Source organism: Notechis scutatus, chromosome 4 (genome assembly GCF_049901735.1).
Source record: "Notechis scutatus isolate UNSWTSFEM ecotype Mainland chromosome 4, rNotScu1.2, whole genome shotgun sequence".
Classification (NCBI taxonomy): Eukaryota; Metazoa; Chordata; class Lepidosauria; order Squamata; family Elapidae; genus Notechis; species Notechis scutatus.
In genome coordinates, this window is record NC_142012.1 from 73,508,868 (window position 1) to 73,523,632 (window position 14,765).

Sequence of the window (14,765 nt, forward strand, 5' to 3'; positions counted from 1 at the left end):
ACCCACCCATCCATCCATCCAACCACCCACCCATCCACCACCCACCCACCCACCCAACCAACCAACCACCCAACCAACCAACCATCCATCCATCTAACCACCCACCTATCCACCCACCCACCCACCCACCCACCACCCAGCCACCCATCCATCCATCCATCCAACCACCCATCCAACCATCCAATCCATCCATCCATCTAACCACCCACCCACCCATCCACCACCCACCCACCCATCCACCACCCACCCATCCACCACCCACCCACCCACCACCCACCCACCCAACCAACAAACCACCCAACCAACCAACCATCCACCCATCTAACCACCCACCTATCCATCCACCCACCCACCCACCCACCACCCACCCATCCACCCATCCATCCATCCAATCCATCCATCCATCTAACCACCCACCCACCCATCCACCACCCACCCACCCATCCATCCATCCATCCAACCACCCATCCAACCATCAGCTACTTTGGAATAAAATTTTCAGTACTTTTAGCATTTGGTGACTAATTAATTTTACCATTTTTGAAATTTTGATTGAATAGTTATATTCTACTGCTTACTAAGAGCATTTTAATTGTTTATTTTTTGGGGGATTGTTATAAGCCTCTCTTTTTAATGATAAATAGAATAGATAAATAATGCATAAGCAATCTCTTAATAATAGGGTCCTTGAATGTGGATATGAAATTATAATATTACACTTGAATAAAAATGGTAATTTAATTATTAATCTGAACTCGCCATACTGGCAAAACCCCAAAGAAAGCCAAGTCTGAATTTCTATAGAACTCTTGTACACAAATTAAATCTTTTATATGTGGCTAAACTCCAACCAATCTGAAAAAAACATCCAGCATTTTAAAAACACAGATTACCAGAACTGTGAGTATGACGATTTTCCCCATCCTGTGAGCAGAAACTGCTTAGGGAAAGGTGTTGCTGAGTCCTGCCCTGACCCTCATAACATGCTGAATGAGGCCATGGTACGTATGGCTTGTTTGGCTTGTGCACGTGGCCCAGACTCCACTGTTTCTCTTTCTATAAGATGCCAAGGAACAGCAAAGCCAGCAATGGCTTTGGTGGGTGTATACAAGGCAGCGATGGATGCAGCATGAAACAAACAGGGTAGCTGGCACCGCTTTCCCACCTGCAGAAGCTCTTAAGAGCCCACGGGCCACTTGCCTTGGTCGCTTTCAGTGCCATGAATCATCTCAGATATTAGCTTGGGAAGAATTTCCGGTCAGCCCTATTTTCTCAGAAGTGTGATAAGGCTCCTCCTGAAACCTTTTCAGCTTCACTGTCTGTCCTGCCCATCCGTTGCAGGTTCCTAAAGACCACTTTTGCAGGGTGGGTTTATGGTCCTTTTAATCATAATGTTGTAACCAAATCTTTGCACAAGACCTGCTGTCTTCAATCATAGATTTAAGGCCACATCTCCCCAATATACCAGGATGTACTCAAGCTGCATTTATGTGTGTCAGTTTATTCATTTAGCATATGGCGTATTGTACATGGACTAGCAATATATATTAACATCTCATCTAGATTAGTAAAGCGCAATAAAATATAAATGTTAAAGAGATCTATGTTCAAATACCAATGTCTAGGCCATCTAACCACTGAAGCGTATCATTGTTTACATTTTTAAAAAATCAGATACTGGACTGGTATATGTCCTCAGCTTACAGAAGTCATGATGTGATCTACACAGTTTAACATGGGACCCCTCAGCCACACCGAGGGGAGGATGCTATGCCCCATTTATACAGATAGTCCTAGCAGATGAGGTGCAAATCCTGTTCAGGATTGCGTATCAGTGTTTTGGTATTATTTGAGATTGTTGGTTTGTTTTTGACAAGATATCTCCCCCTCCCTCTCTCCCTCTCTCCCGTCTTTAACCATTTTATAAACAGTACAGTATATTAATAGTAAAGCACATTACTAAAATGATTGTAATATTATTCAGGATTATTTTAAAGGGATATTTTAAAGCCAACTCATCACTAAAGTTATATCTTTTTACCCTGAACTTCTACTCTCTTTACATTTACTAGATTTTAACTCAAAGCTGTGAAAGCAATAATGAAAATAAAAATAAAAAAGCAATATGAGTTCATAAGAGTGCTGCATGGAATTAACTCCCCTCACCCCGCACACCTTTTAAAAAATGTCCAACCAAAAGACAAAGAGGGGAAAGGAAAAAAAGCATTTCCATTTGTTTAAGCAAAGACAAACAAATGATTCCTGGAACAAATATATTATTTCCACCACACCAATGCCAGAAAAAAAATAATAATCAAAGGTCTCTCTATCTCTCCTCACTGAAACGGGGAGGAGAAAAACCTTTGATTTCTTTCAGTAGAACTTAGTAAATGTTACTATGGTTATATGTTAAAATTATAGCACTGTGTCAGAATGAAATATTTGATGATAATCTGCTTTGAGCAGGAGCACAATTCTCCAATTTTCATTTTCTCTGTGGAAAGAGAGAGGCCCAGTCAATTGTCAGCTCCTTCTCCCTGGGGTGCCGTCATTCGATGGCCCCTTTCCTCCCCCCTCCGCTCATTTGGCTGGTCTTAGAAAGGAGCTCTGCCATCATCCTGCCATGTCTTCTAGGGCACGGTCATTTGGCGATGGACTATCAGTTGCAGATGGGCCTGGAACCATGAAGGACATCGGGACAGGGGAGAGCCCAAACCTCTCCATGCTGGACAAGCCCTGGAACTGCAGCTGGCGAGTAACCTTTTCACGGGACCATTTTAAAGAGCAGATGCACTGAGCTCTTTGTATTTTTCTTTCTAGTCCAAATAACTTCTGAAGGAAAACTTTCAGTGGTTCCCTCTCAGATGCTTGGCACCCTGGCTATGTGGACAACTACCTTTTCTCGATTTTGATCACCATGAGAAAACAATGGTTTTACACTAGTCGCCCCTGGAAGCAGAAATTGAATTTTCAGGTCAAAGTCCAACCCTCACCATTAAGGCTCAAACTGACTTTCAAGATCAAAAAGTCTTTCAACTGAACACAGAAACACACAAAAGGAGCTTGTCCTGCTGGGCTTCAGAAACACCACACTCCAATGATTATGGCTAACCACCAAATCCAGTTTTAACATCAACTGAGCTTTTCCCCTTTTCAAAAACACACACACAAAAATAATCTTTGCATTGGGATTTTGTAGAGCTGGATGGAAAACTAGGCATGTCCCTTCCTGTACCTAATTACCCAGCTGCAGAAATCTGCCAGGAATTTTACCCTTTCGTTCTCTTAATCGCATTAGTCCAAATGCCAGGAGAAGCGATTTTTTGTTTAACTGATTCCAAATCTGTCTTAGAAGAGCTATTTTTGAAACGTCGTCTCCCCTTTTCTGAGGAGAAAAGACAGGCGTGTTCTTGCTTTCTTATCATGCTTGTGGGGGTCTGGGTGTGTGTTTATTGTTTTCATTTCTGGCATTTCGTTCACTGCACCTAAGACCGTACGGAAGGGCTCAGGAGGGCTGGTGGCAGCTGCCTACTGAGGTTGCATATAGAAGCTCTCAAACGTTTCCAGGCAGGCCTGCAAGAGACTCTTATGAGACATCTTGGAAAGAAGTGGATGGAAGGAGAGAACTCATGAGGGCACCTTGCCCTGCCTTGGTGCTCCTGGGAATCTCTTCTGCCTGCTGGTGGGGCATCACCTGTTAACTCCACCACTTTAAAGACAGACACGCTGTTTACTTAGCCACTTCGGCTTAATATTAATTAGTTCTGCTGCAGAGTGTAGATCCGAAGAGCATCCAATCTAAGATTGATCTAAGGCAGCTCAGTTCTAGAGGAGGTTTGTACGGTATAATCTTTTGATGTTTTACTATGTATTTTTCTAAACTTTGCTCCAGCCTGATCACATGCTAGCAACCAAACTAGAACAGCTTCCAATACTTGGCATGCCTCCAGCTTTCAGAGGTACCAATAATTACATTGGTGTTTCCATGTCGTCGTCGTTCTGCTGCAAGGCACAATTCCAGCTTCTAATTAGGCACTTCGTAAATTCTGTGCATTCAATTTTTGAAAAATGAATTTTTAAAAAAGATGTGTGTGTGTGTGTGTGATGTAAGCTTGTGAAGAACCTAGCAGAACAATGTACTACAGATGAGAAAATTTGCATCAGTTTCTATCACTACCAACATTATCGTGTGAAGCAAGAATGGGGGTGTGGAGTGTGAATATAATTTCTCAGAAGGTAATTTTCCTTTCAGCCTAAGTACTCTTATTCATTCCTCACTTACTCAATGATTTCCTGTTCTAATTACACGACATTATACAGTATGACATTTGTAGAAATAAAATGTGTCTAAATCTAAGTGAATTGGTTACCAATGCTTAACATTCTAAAACTGTGCATCAACTTTTTATCACTCCTCTGGTTTTAGTTTTGCATATTTATTCTACTTAGCAGTTAAATTAGCACAAATGCATGCATTCAGGAGAGAAATAAACACTTGTAGCTAAACATGTAGCTAAACACCTGGACAAGGGGATAGCTGTACCTTTCTCCTTCTGCGCCAACTATTGTTGATGGTTAAACAAATCAAGACAAATGGAACATATCCAAAAGAAAACACCTGTTTCTTTTTGTAGGAAAGTGGCAAGGAAAATATGAAGGAAGAAGAGAAAGACAGGCTAAAACAGAAGGGAAATAGAAAGAGACTATGTAAAATGCAAAGGAATGACTGTTTTCATTATTTTGTAACCGCAAAGCAAAACAAAACACAGCATTATCACTTTTGTGTTGCTATTGCACTGCTGTGGTTATTCTGAAAATCACAAGTTCTTAAATTACCTCCCAAAGCCACACCCTTGAAGATTTGATAATTATTTACACAGAAATCAACAGAAGTGGGCTGTGAATGGCCAATGAAATATTGAAAAAGTGAGTCTATAAAGACTAATGAAAACACTCAAATATGTTTCTTTTGACAGGAGAAACAAGATCAAACTCCCTTAGATTGACCGGCTTTCCTCTGGAGATTCCTTCTTCTACATTTTGTCCTTGGACAATCATCTAGTTGTCTCAATCTGATGCACAATCACTCACATGGAGCTCTGTCTTCCTTTCCTTCCAATACCAACACATCTCACTCAATTTCCCATCATCCACCCTTTCCTTGTCTCACCAGCCACTTTAGGCATCCCATTGGAACTGCCTTTGACTCTGGTTGATGCTACCTGTTTACAAGCCATTGCTTATTGCAGTAGCAGAATTGTGATGCTGCCACAATGACCACAGTAACATAATCATAGCGGCTGTATCCCTGTCCCCTTTCCTGCTCCCTCTGGCTCCTGTGCCCAACTGGCTCTCAGCAAAGCCTGATGGATGAGCACCAATTGGTTGCTGTGAAACTGAGGCCAAAATCTGAGATCTCTTAATGATGCTGGATGGCAAAGGAAGGACGAATGAGCAACTCAGGTGCCTGCTGGCATGTTAGGTCTGGCTGGGGGCATCAGTGATCCACAGGTGAGCCGCCTTCTGCCTTGGAAGGAGGGGGGGACCTCGGCAATATGCTGGAATGGGGCGTGGGAGTGCAGTTTTCCTTGCGGTCCATGGCTCCTTTTGTTCCCGCTCCCCATAGCAAAGTAGCAGACAGTTCCATGGGAAACTTGGGAAAGGCTGAAGAATCTGGCACTGTTAGCAGCTCAGAATTTGATTTGTAAAGATGGCTAGAGAAACTGGGTTCAATATGTGCTCAGAGAAGTGTCCAAAGGAATAACCAGGGACCCTTGAGCCAGAAGGGCCAAATGAGAAGCAGCATTTCAGGGCACAAAACCCTCATTAGCACCCAAGATTACAGGGACCACACAACCCGTGCAACGAAAGAAATATGCACGTGAAGGTGCTTAAACATGTATTAATAAATCAGCTGGCACCAACTGTAAATTCATAGTGTGCAATTAAGAGTGGCTGTTAATGAAAATAGTTCTAGCAGCAAATATGGTTTATAAACACTTCCCCTTATGTAAAACTCTTGAAGAAGTGGATTTAATGAGTTACATTCACTCTGCACGCAAAAGTTACAAAAAGGGCCAACCCGTATGTCCAATTTTGTTGTTGTTCCTCCACGTTTCTCAGAGAACAATTTTGCTTGACCCTGAGGCCAAACTCAGAGGTGGAAGGGGGACTCAGAAGTCCCCAGGCACCACACATTCCTCCTCAGTGGGCTGAAGGGCAGAACTCGCTGCTCCCTCTCCTTCTCCACACCACCTCCTGGTCAAGTTGTCTCCAGGATGTTCACTGACCACCGAAGGGTCACCTTGTGGTCTCCAAACCAGGCAAGGGAGCCTTTTGTATCGATGACTCCAACCATTTCCTTTCTCTTGCTCTTGCACAGTTTCAGTATCTAATTAATGGCAACACTTTTTAAATATTAATGGCTGCCTTACCACATTAAGGAAGTGCAAATCAAATAGGCGAACTTCTAGTATTTTGTTTTGTTGACGTTTTATGAATTATCCACACAATGGGAGTCTGCTTTGTTGACGGAACTTTAAAGGGAAATTTTCTCCCGTGTTTCATGGAACAACTCCATGTTTGAAAGTCCCGGCAATCAAAGAGAAATGTCCCTCATGAAGAAACGGCTCCTGCTGATCAGAGAGAGGCTTATTTTTTGATATACTGTCAGTTGTGCCAATTTCAGAAGGATATTTAAGCGTACTGAAACAAGGGCAGCAGTCCAGCACTTCTTGTGGCCATCTTTTCTCCGCATCCAGCTGGACCATAGGGCTCCCTTCTGCTGAGGAGATGTTTGTTCTCCTCTCCCAGTAGAGCAGGTGATGGACTTGCTGGTCCCTGTTTGCCACTGGGGGGGAGAACAGACTAGGTCTTCCTCTTATATTTTGATCCACCCGTTTCGATGTCCTAACCACCTCAAAATCTGGCTTGGTAAAGACCTGGCAAAACCTCCCTCCATGATGCAGTCCTGGCTAACTTTTAGTTTTCAAAATCCCTGCCTCCCTCTCCACGCAAGCGTTTCCTCCAGAGCCCCCAATCGGCTGGGACCCAGGAGAACATTCCGGGTCGACCCCCATGGCCACCAGATGGGGGTGATGTTTTCCACTCACTGACGCAGAGAAGTACCATCACTAAATGGATCATGGTGAAAACATGAGACCTTTGAGCACACATTGGTTCCTTTTGTCCAGGAGATAAGGAGGTGTTAACTTTCCAGAATCTAGAATATTTTGCATTAATTCATGTTGTACGCATACTCCGGGGTTATTATTTTTTTAATGATAAAATGTATCCAGAAAATAATTTGGGATTCCCCAAACTTGAAGAACCTTATTCCTGTTATTAAAAAATACAGAAAAATGAATCTATTTCATAAACAAAGCATCCAATCTGTCCATCAAAAAGTTAGGGAACACAGAGGGAAGTAAGCAAAAGACCGATTCTTTCAAACTGTAATTCAATCATTTATACTGTTCCTTATGGAATTCTAGTTGTTTTAAAAGAAAAAGTAGAAATGAAAACACAATATATATTTCAAACGTTTTACAAGTGTTCTTAGAGCAATTTTATATAGGTTCCAGTATAATGTTTAGAGCAATATAATATAGATTCCTATATAAAATCAGAAGAAAAGAAAGACCCTTGACATTTCCTTAAAAGGGAAAACATAGCAACAACAAACAAAGAAGATTATGAAGGGGAATTAATTCAACAGTGCCTGAACATATTTAAAATGGCTAAAATTCTACATCTATGGGGTTGCTGGCTTATTTTTAATAACCCATGACTGTCATTTGAATAAGAAAAATGTATTTATCCTCAACAGGTCTATAAGTAGTTCTCAACTAAGTTACGACCATTCATTTACTGACAGTTTGAAATCATGACAGCCTTCAAAAATGTGAGTTACAACCTACATTCACACTTAGAACTGTTACATCCCCACAACAATACGGGCACTTGGCAACCAGCTTGCATTTATGACCTGGATGCTTGATCGCGATTTCATGCAACAGTCTCTTCGTTATTAGCCGAGAAATTCAGCAGAACTTGGTCACTGTTGTTGGGCTCCTTTGTAATGGCACCAGGTCAGGATTTAAACGCTTAAAATGCTCTTGACATTTATGCCTTTTCCATAACCCTTAATGAAATAACAGCCTTGTTAATTCTTGCAATGTATACTTTGTATAGCTTACATGTTAAAGAAGTGGGGTGAGTGTGTTTGCACGCTTGAAATATATATTGTTTAAAGCCAATAGTGTGCTAGCAGCCCTATCTCAATGCCTATGCGAAAGAACTCCTTTGGCCAACCTTCTCCCCACAACAAGAAACCTTCTCATTCTGTTTAGCAACCCTTGATTTTGAGAAAGCTGTAAAGAGACTATTTTGGAGGCCTCACGTTCCAGCAACAGCCCTCCGCAGTGATTGTTAGGGAAAGCACCGTCAATATGAATCAAAATTAGAGCTGGCTCTCATGTGGGCATTTGACAGCCGGATAATAGAGTCTAGGCACAGGTTGCCCGGGCGTTTCTTTTCTTGTTAATATTTCCTTGTGTGCCCAACATAATGCAAGAGACAAGTGTAAAACAACACACCGAGAGAGGCAGGCAAAGAAAGGCTTGAATGGGAGCCTTAACGAAGAAAAGTGTTAGGCTTAATTTTCAACAGCATTCAATAACAATTTATTTGCAGCCATTTTCTGGGCTAACCTCGCACAATAGAGCAGGTAAGATGCAGCACAAGGCAATTTGTCAGCTGCCAGATAGGAACAAAAGAACCAATTTTTAATAAGCTCCAGCATTACCTTATTTGTTCTGCAACATTTTAATAACTGTTTTGGAGGCCTATAAAAGAATCATTAGGGAGAGAAGGAGATGAGATGAAAGCCAGCAAGAAAAAGATAATCTCTGATGAAAACACTTTTTACAGATAAACTTCATCTACTCACTTACCAAATAGCTCTTTTCTCTTAAAGGGATAATTACAGGCTGGTGGTATCTTGTTCCCACGCATCAGCTGAAGGTCCTAATCGGTTTTTCTCCTGCCACTGACCCCACGGCAAGTCCAGTCTGTGCTGTTCGACCCCCAAGCCTGCCTCCCTATTCTAATTGGCCTTTTTTCTCTTCCTGGCTGGCAACTGGTCTGGCTTGGCATCCCAAAAAGGTGCCAGGCGAGCCCTCCTGATACGTCTCTTCCTTTCCAATTTTGCACCTAGGCTGGGTTGGACTAAAGACTCCGCTCTTCCTCTGCGCAGACTTTTCGGAAGTTTACATTCTGCTTAAATAAGGGCCAGTCCTATCCAGCCTCAGTAATCAAGGAATGTGCATTCCTTTTTTTAGTTCAAGAGATGCACTCAGCCTTTGATTTATGTGCCAGAAGCCATTCTCTGAAATTGGGCAGAGCAGAATGAAAACAAAATTTGATCAGTGTGAATTATTGATCTGATTTAATTGTAAATTATTAATACTAAAATATGCACTCCTCCCTCATTTCTGTCCTAGGGAATATAAATGAATGGTATTCTGAGACCCCCAAGGGCCCCTGAAGCCCTCCCGTCAAGTTTCCAAACGCCCATGAACCCCACAGGGGCCACAGAGAGACTGAGATTGCAACAAGGACCCAACAGACCAAGATGGGCACTGATGGACGAAACTCATTCCCCATCCCAGAGGAGCCTTTCGATCGCACGTCGGGAGATGGGCAAAACTCCTCAGAACAGAATCAGAAATTCTTCTGAATTTGTTTTTAGTCCTGTTAATTTCAGTGCACTTTAATCTCACATTGGAGAATAATGTATTTTTCAAAATGGGTTTCCCTTTTTATTTCCTGTGGGGAGGGGAAGTACCAGCCAAAGCTACTGTTTCTTAGCAGCCTTTTTCTTTTAAACCGAAGGTCCCTGGTCCCCGCCTCAGACCTCACCAGAACACAGAACTTCCACGAAGGACGGAGTTGGGAGGCCACCTCAAGAGCTTCAGGCCAGGATGAGCCCAACGGAAGGCCCAGGTGAGAGAAGGCTGGTGCAGTGAGTCACATGAGGCTGGCCTTGAGCAAGGGTTCCTGGATGCTTTAGGGACAAATAAGTCGCTAGGACAGAAGGCCCCTTTTTCCTGACCAGAGGCCCTGATTAATTTGGAGGCAGCATCTTCTGAGATGGGATTCCACAAAGACTGGGACCCAATGGTGAAATGTGGAAGGAGCAAAAAAGTCTTACCACTTAAGGCATATTTCAGCTTTAACCACAACAACATAAGAGCACACAGCAGATATAAACTCTATGTAAACCACTCCAAGCTTGATCGCAGGAAGTACGACTTCAGCAACAGAGTGGTCAATGCCTGAAACTCACGACCCGACTCTGTTGTCACCTGCTCAAACCCCCAAATCTCCTTTACCCTCAAACTAACCTCTATTGACCTCACTCCGTTCCTAAGAGGTCTGTAAGGGGCGTGCATAAGCGCACAATTGTGCCTACCATCCCTGTCCTATTGTCCCCAATTATTAGTCCCTATTTCATGTATTTATATTTAGGTTTATTCTTATTTCTATTACATTGCAAGCGTTTGACTAAATAAACAAATAAATAAATAAATTCCCTGTTCCCGGTGTCTCCTCTGCAGCAGAAGAGCAGCAGCAATTCCACACTCAGTCTGAAGATCTAGTTCAGGAGGCCCTTCCGGAAACTGCACAAGAAGAACCATCTGTCTTGAAAGCGCAGCTATCATTCCTTCTTTGAGTTGGCATTAAGTACAAACCTGTGCTTATTTTGATAGGTGTTCATTACTCCTTCAAGAGACGCTGCTTAATTTCCTGGCCTTAGAATGCCTTACCCATGAATTCTAATGCATTTATGAAATAAGACATAATTTCCCTACTGTAATACTATAATCCAGAATGTCAGTAAGATTCAGAGCCTAAAACATTCTAGGCAAAGCCTGAATACTTAACAGTTCAGACCACACCAGGCTGGTGACTTTTCCACCAATGCTGAGTAGGGACAGCATTAATTATTCCCGGAATAAAGAGAAAATATCCACTATGGTTGTTTAAACCAGGGGGCGCCAACCTTTTGGACCTCAGGGACCACCAAACTCATATTTTTTGATCCCAGGGACCACTAACTGGTTCTGTGGGCGTGGCCTAATTTGTGGGTGCGGCTTGGTGGTCATGTGACTGGCTGGGCATAGCTTGTATGAAAATATTATAAATATTTATATAAACATTGAATTTTTTTATTAAAAAAGAGCAACTTTTACCCAAAATCAGGCAAAGCAGTCAGGCAGATTGAATTGCTCACAGAATCACAGATTCATTCAGAAAGCTATCTATCTGCCATTGGCTAGCTCAATCTGTCACATAAAATTTGCTAGCAAGCAAACTCACAAAATTAACTCACAACACACCATGCATGTAAATATTGAATTTTTTATTTTAAAAAAAGAGCAACTTTTACCCAAAATCAGGCAACGCAGGCAGATTGAGTTGCTCACAGAATCATTCAGTGATCTATCTATCTGCCATCGGCTAGCTCAGTCTCTCAAATTTGCTTGCCGCGAGTCTGCACTGAATTTGCTTGCAAGCAAAACTTCAGTCCTAAGGGAGGTTTGGCAGAGCCGAAGATCTAAACTTTCTAAAGACTAGCTAGCTTTCTGGCTGTTTCTCATTATTGCCCTGGTCTCACACCCTCTGAAAGAAGGAGCAAATCTTAACTAAGAGCATTTGCCCAACTGATGCGAATCTTTATTTGTCATACTGTGTAGAAGAGGGGAAGGGAAAGCTATGCAGCATTTAGATCAGATATCTCAACAGCAGCAACCATCAGGCCTGATGGCAGCACCCAAACGCTTCACCAAGGAGGGACCTGGATGCCAAAAACATGATGGGTAATTCACTTCACTTCCTGCTATCCAGGACATACAGAGGGGAGGATTCAGCAGGTTCTGACCGGTTCTGGAGAACGGGTAGCGGAAATTTTGAGTAGTTCAGAGAACCAGCAAATCCCACCTCTGACTGGCCCAGCCCCCATCTCTTCTCTGCCTCCCGAGTCCCAGATGATTGGCTGGGTCTTCTTTTGTTGCCCTGCACAGGAGAACGGAGCTGGAAAGCAGGTTAGTGGGGTGGGGAGGGAATGGGGATTTTGCAGTATATCCTTCCCCTGCCACGCCCATCAAGCCACGCCCACAGAACCAGTAGTAAAAAAATTGAATCCCAGCACTGAGGACATAGCACATAAGTGATGCTGGAGCAGGGTCTGCAGGATTGTCTGCGATGCTACACATCTTCTTCACAACCTGTTTTCTTTGCTACCTTCTGGAAGGGGGCTTCATAGTGTCCGAAATATTCAGTCACAGTTTTGTTCCATATAGCCTGAACCTTGTGAACTCTCAAGGTTTCTCTTTCTGCTATGTATTTAAAATGGACAGTGTTTACACACACACACACACACACAGAGGGAGAGAGTGTTTCATTTTTAATCTGGGCCAATGTGGTCCAATAAAAAATGACAATCAAGATTATCTTATCTTATGCGCATGAGCATGGGATACGTTTCCCACAGATCAATGTCCAAATCATTAGAATCTCCCCAGTAAAAAAAAAAAATGAAGATGATCAACATCACATAACAAAAGGGCTCCTTGGAATTCCCATCCATGCAATTACATTCTGCCCAGCGCTCCAAAGTTAACAGATCAAGAATGTCCTCTTTTGATCACGGCTGTCATGTGTAGACAATTCTGATTCTAAATTCACCTCTCTTTTCCCCTTTGCCTATCCCACATCAAGATGGCTCTGTGTCTGTGTGTGAATGTGACTGTGGCCCCTCTCTCCACATATATTCACACACACTCCTTTCTCCGGACATGCTTGTGTGGAATTGACTGCGATGCATTAAAGGTAGCAAAGTCTGACATGCCACAAGACTCAGTTTTAGAAAGAGCAAACTGCCCCGTGAGATTACAGTTGGTATTGCTTAGAGAAATCACAGGGGCTCAGACAATGGACTCTAGGCACTGCCCACTCCTCCTATGAAGGTGCAGAAACCCCCTTGGCCGGGAACAATGGGTACCGTTGGGCGAAGGTGCCACTCTGCTCCCCAGATCGAAACAACAGGATATCAAACCCAACACTGGGCAGTTCCACTGTGGATCAGGAGGAAAGGATGCTGTGCTTTGAGTCAATAACATGATGCAGTCCAATGCATCTGTTTTGAATTCCTAGCCTATTATTTATATACAGAACAAGTCAATTTAATAACTGCAGAATGTTGTTTCAGGCAACATAATGGACACACAATAAAACTATTCTTTTCCCCAAAGGTCGCCCTAAGGAGAAGCATACATTGTTCAAATGCCTGCTTCTCCCTGGCTATTAGGCTATTATTATAAAATTGGAGGGAGGGGGGGAAGTATAATAAGCATATATTTTCATCGGAGCCCCTCAGCTAATTTAAAGTAGCAGCACAAGGCAATCAATCACAGGCTAAAATTACTTCGTTTTCCAAACTGTTTACACTTTTAAAGTTACAAACCCTCTTTCTGCTATGTCAACTCACAATTTACAGCGACAGGTATAGACTGCCCTTGGCTCCCTCCCAGCCTGCAGTCACGAGGGAACTAATGATATGAACAGATCAGTGTTTTATAATGGAGAAAAAGCGCATGTAAATTTCCAGTCGGTCTGCAAATAATCAGGGCAGTCTGACTATAAATGAGGACGCCTGAAATTTATTTTAGGAGAAAAATCTGAAAGCTGCACTTTTAATCTTAGCCAGCCAGAGAGGATTAAAAGAAGAAGGAAAGGAAGAAAGAAAAAAAAGAGTTTTTTCTTTTAAAAAAAGTCCTGGAAGATGGAAGACTGGTCAAAATTTATCCTAAATAAACTCTTTTCCAAACAATGCATTAAGGAAGAGCACAATATCCAACTGGCGTCAGAGTTCCTATTTTTAGCAGTCATTCCTCATCATGCTTATGTGAAACATTGAAGTGGCTGGCTCATGAAATTGAAATACACTCACAGAGGCACAAAGAAATGTTTTGTAGCATGTTATCAGAAAGAAGCAATTTTTTTTTCCCCAAAGAAGGTCAGGGCTTGTGTGTGCAGAGCAATAGCGCTCCTGTTTCTTTTCCAGAAATACATCAGAAACGTTTAATAAACAGATAACCATCAAAATGAATGTTCATGATACAGACAGCCTAGCAACAATCTGGCGGTTGTCATCGGTTTATTCTGTAGGCATAATAATAAACTGTGTGTGTGTGTGGGGGTAATGTATGCACAGTTGCTAATGGTTTAGCCTACCGTGTGTTGAGGCTGAAAATCTTTTTATTAGGTGATACACCAGAAAAAGCAATTTCAAAAATTGTAAGGCTTAATAAATGGGAACCGTCAGGGGATATACTTTGGAATAAAATCCTAGTTCCTTCTCAGTGGTTCTCTACTGAAGTCAGTAAATCTATGCAAAAATACTTTATATTTTAAAATTATATCTTAATTGATAATTGTGAAACAATCTCAAGAACAGATCCAGTCAAAAATACAGAACATGGTACAAATATTTGGGGAATCTGAGTTTTGGAGGAAATAATTACTCCACCATTCAGATCCAACCCTCGAGAGCTCCTCTTCTTTTAATATGAAAGATTTAAATTTACTGTATATTTACTGTATACCGTATCTCACGATATGGAACGGGTGTTTTGACAGGTTCCGCTTGATTCATTATCATGCTTATCTTTTCTACTTAATTATCCATTCAAGTCTGTATC

At 42.2% G+C, this 14,765-nt stretch overlaps 1 protein-coding gene across 2 annotated transcripts in view; it reads right to left on the bottom strand.

The window, feature by feature from the left end:
• ARID5B (AT-rich interaction domain 5B) overlaps positions 1-14,765 on the bottom strand; it is a 138,422-nt gene that overhangs the window by 73,218 nt on the left and 50,439 nt on the right. The gene's annotated exons all lie outside the window — the stretch shown is intronic.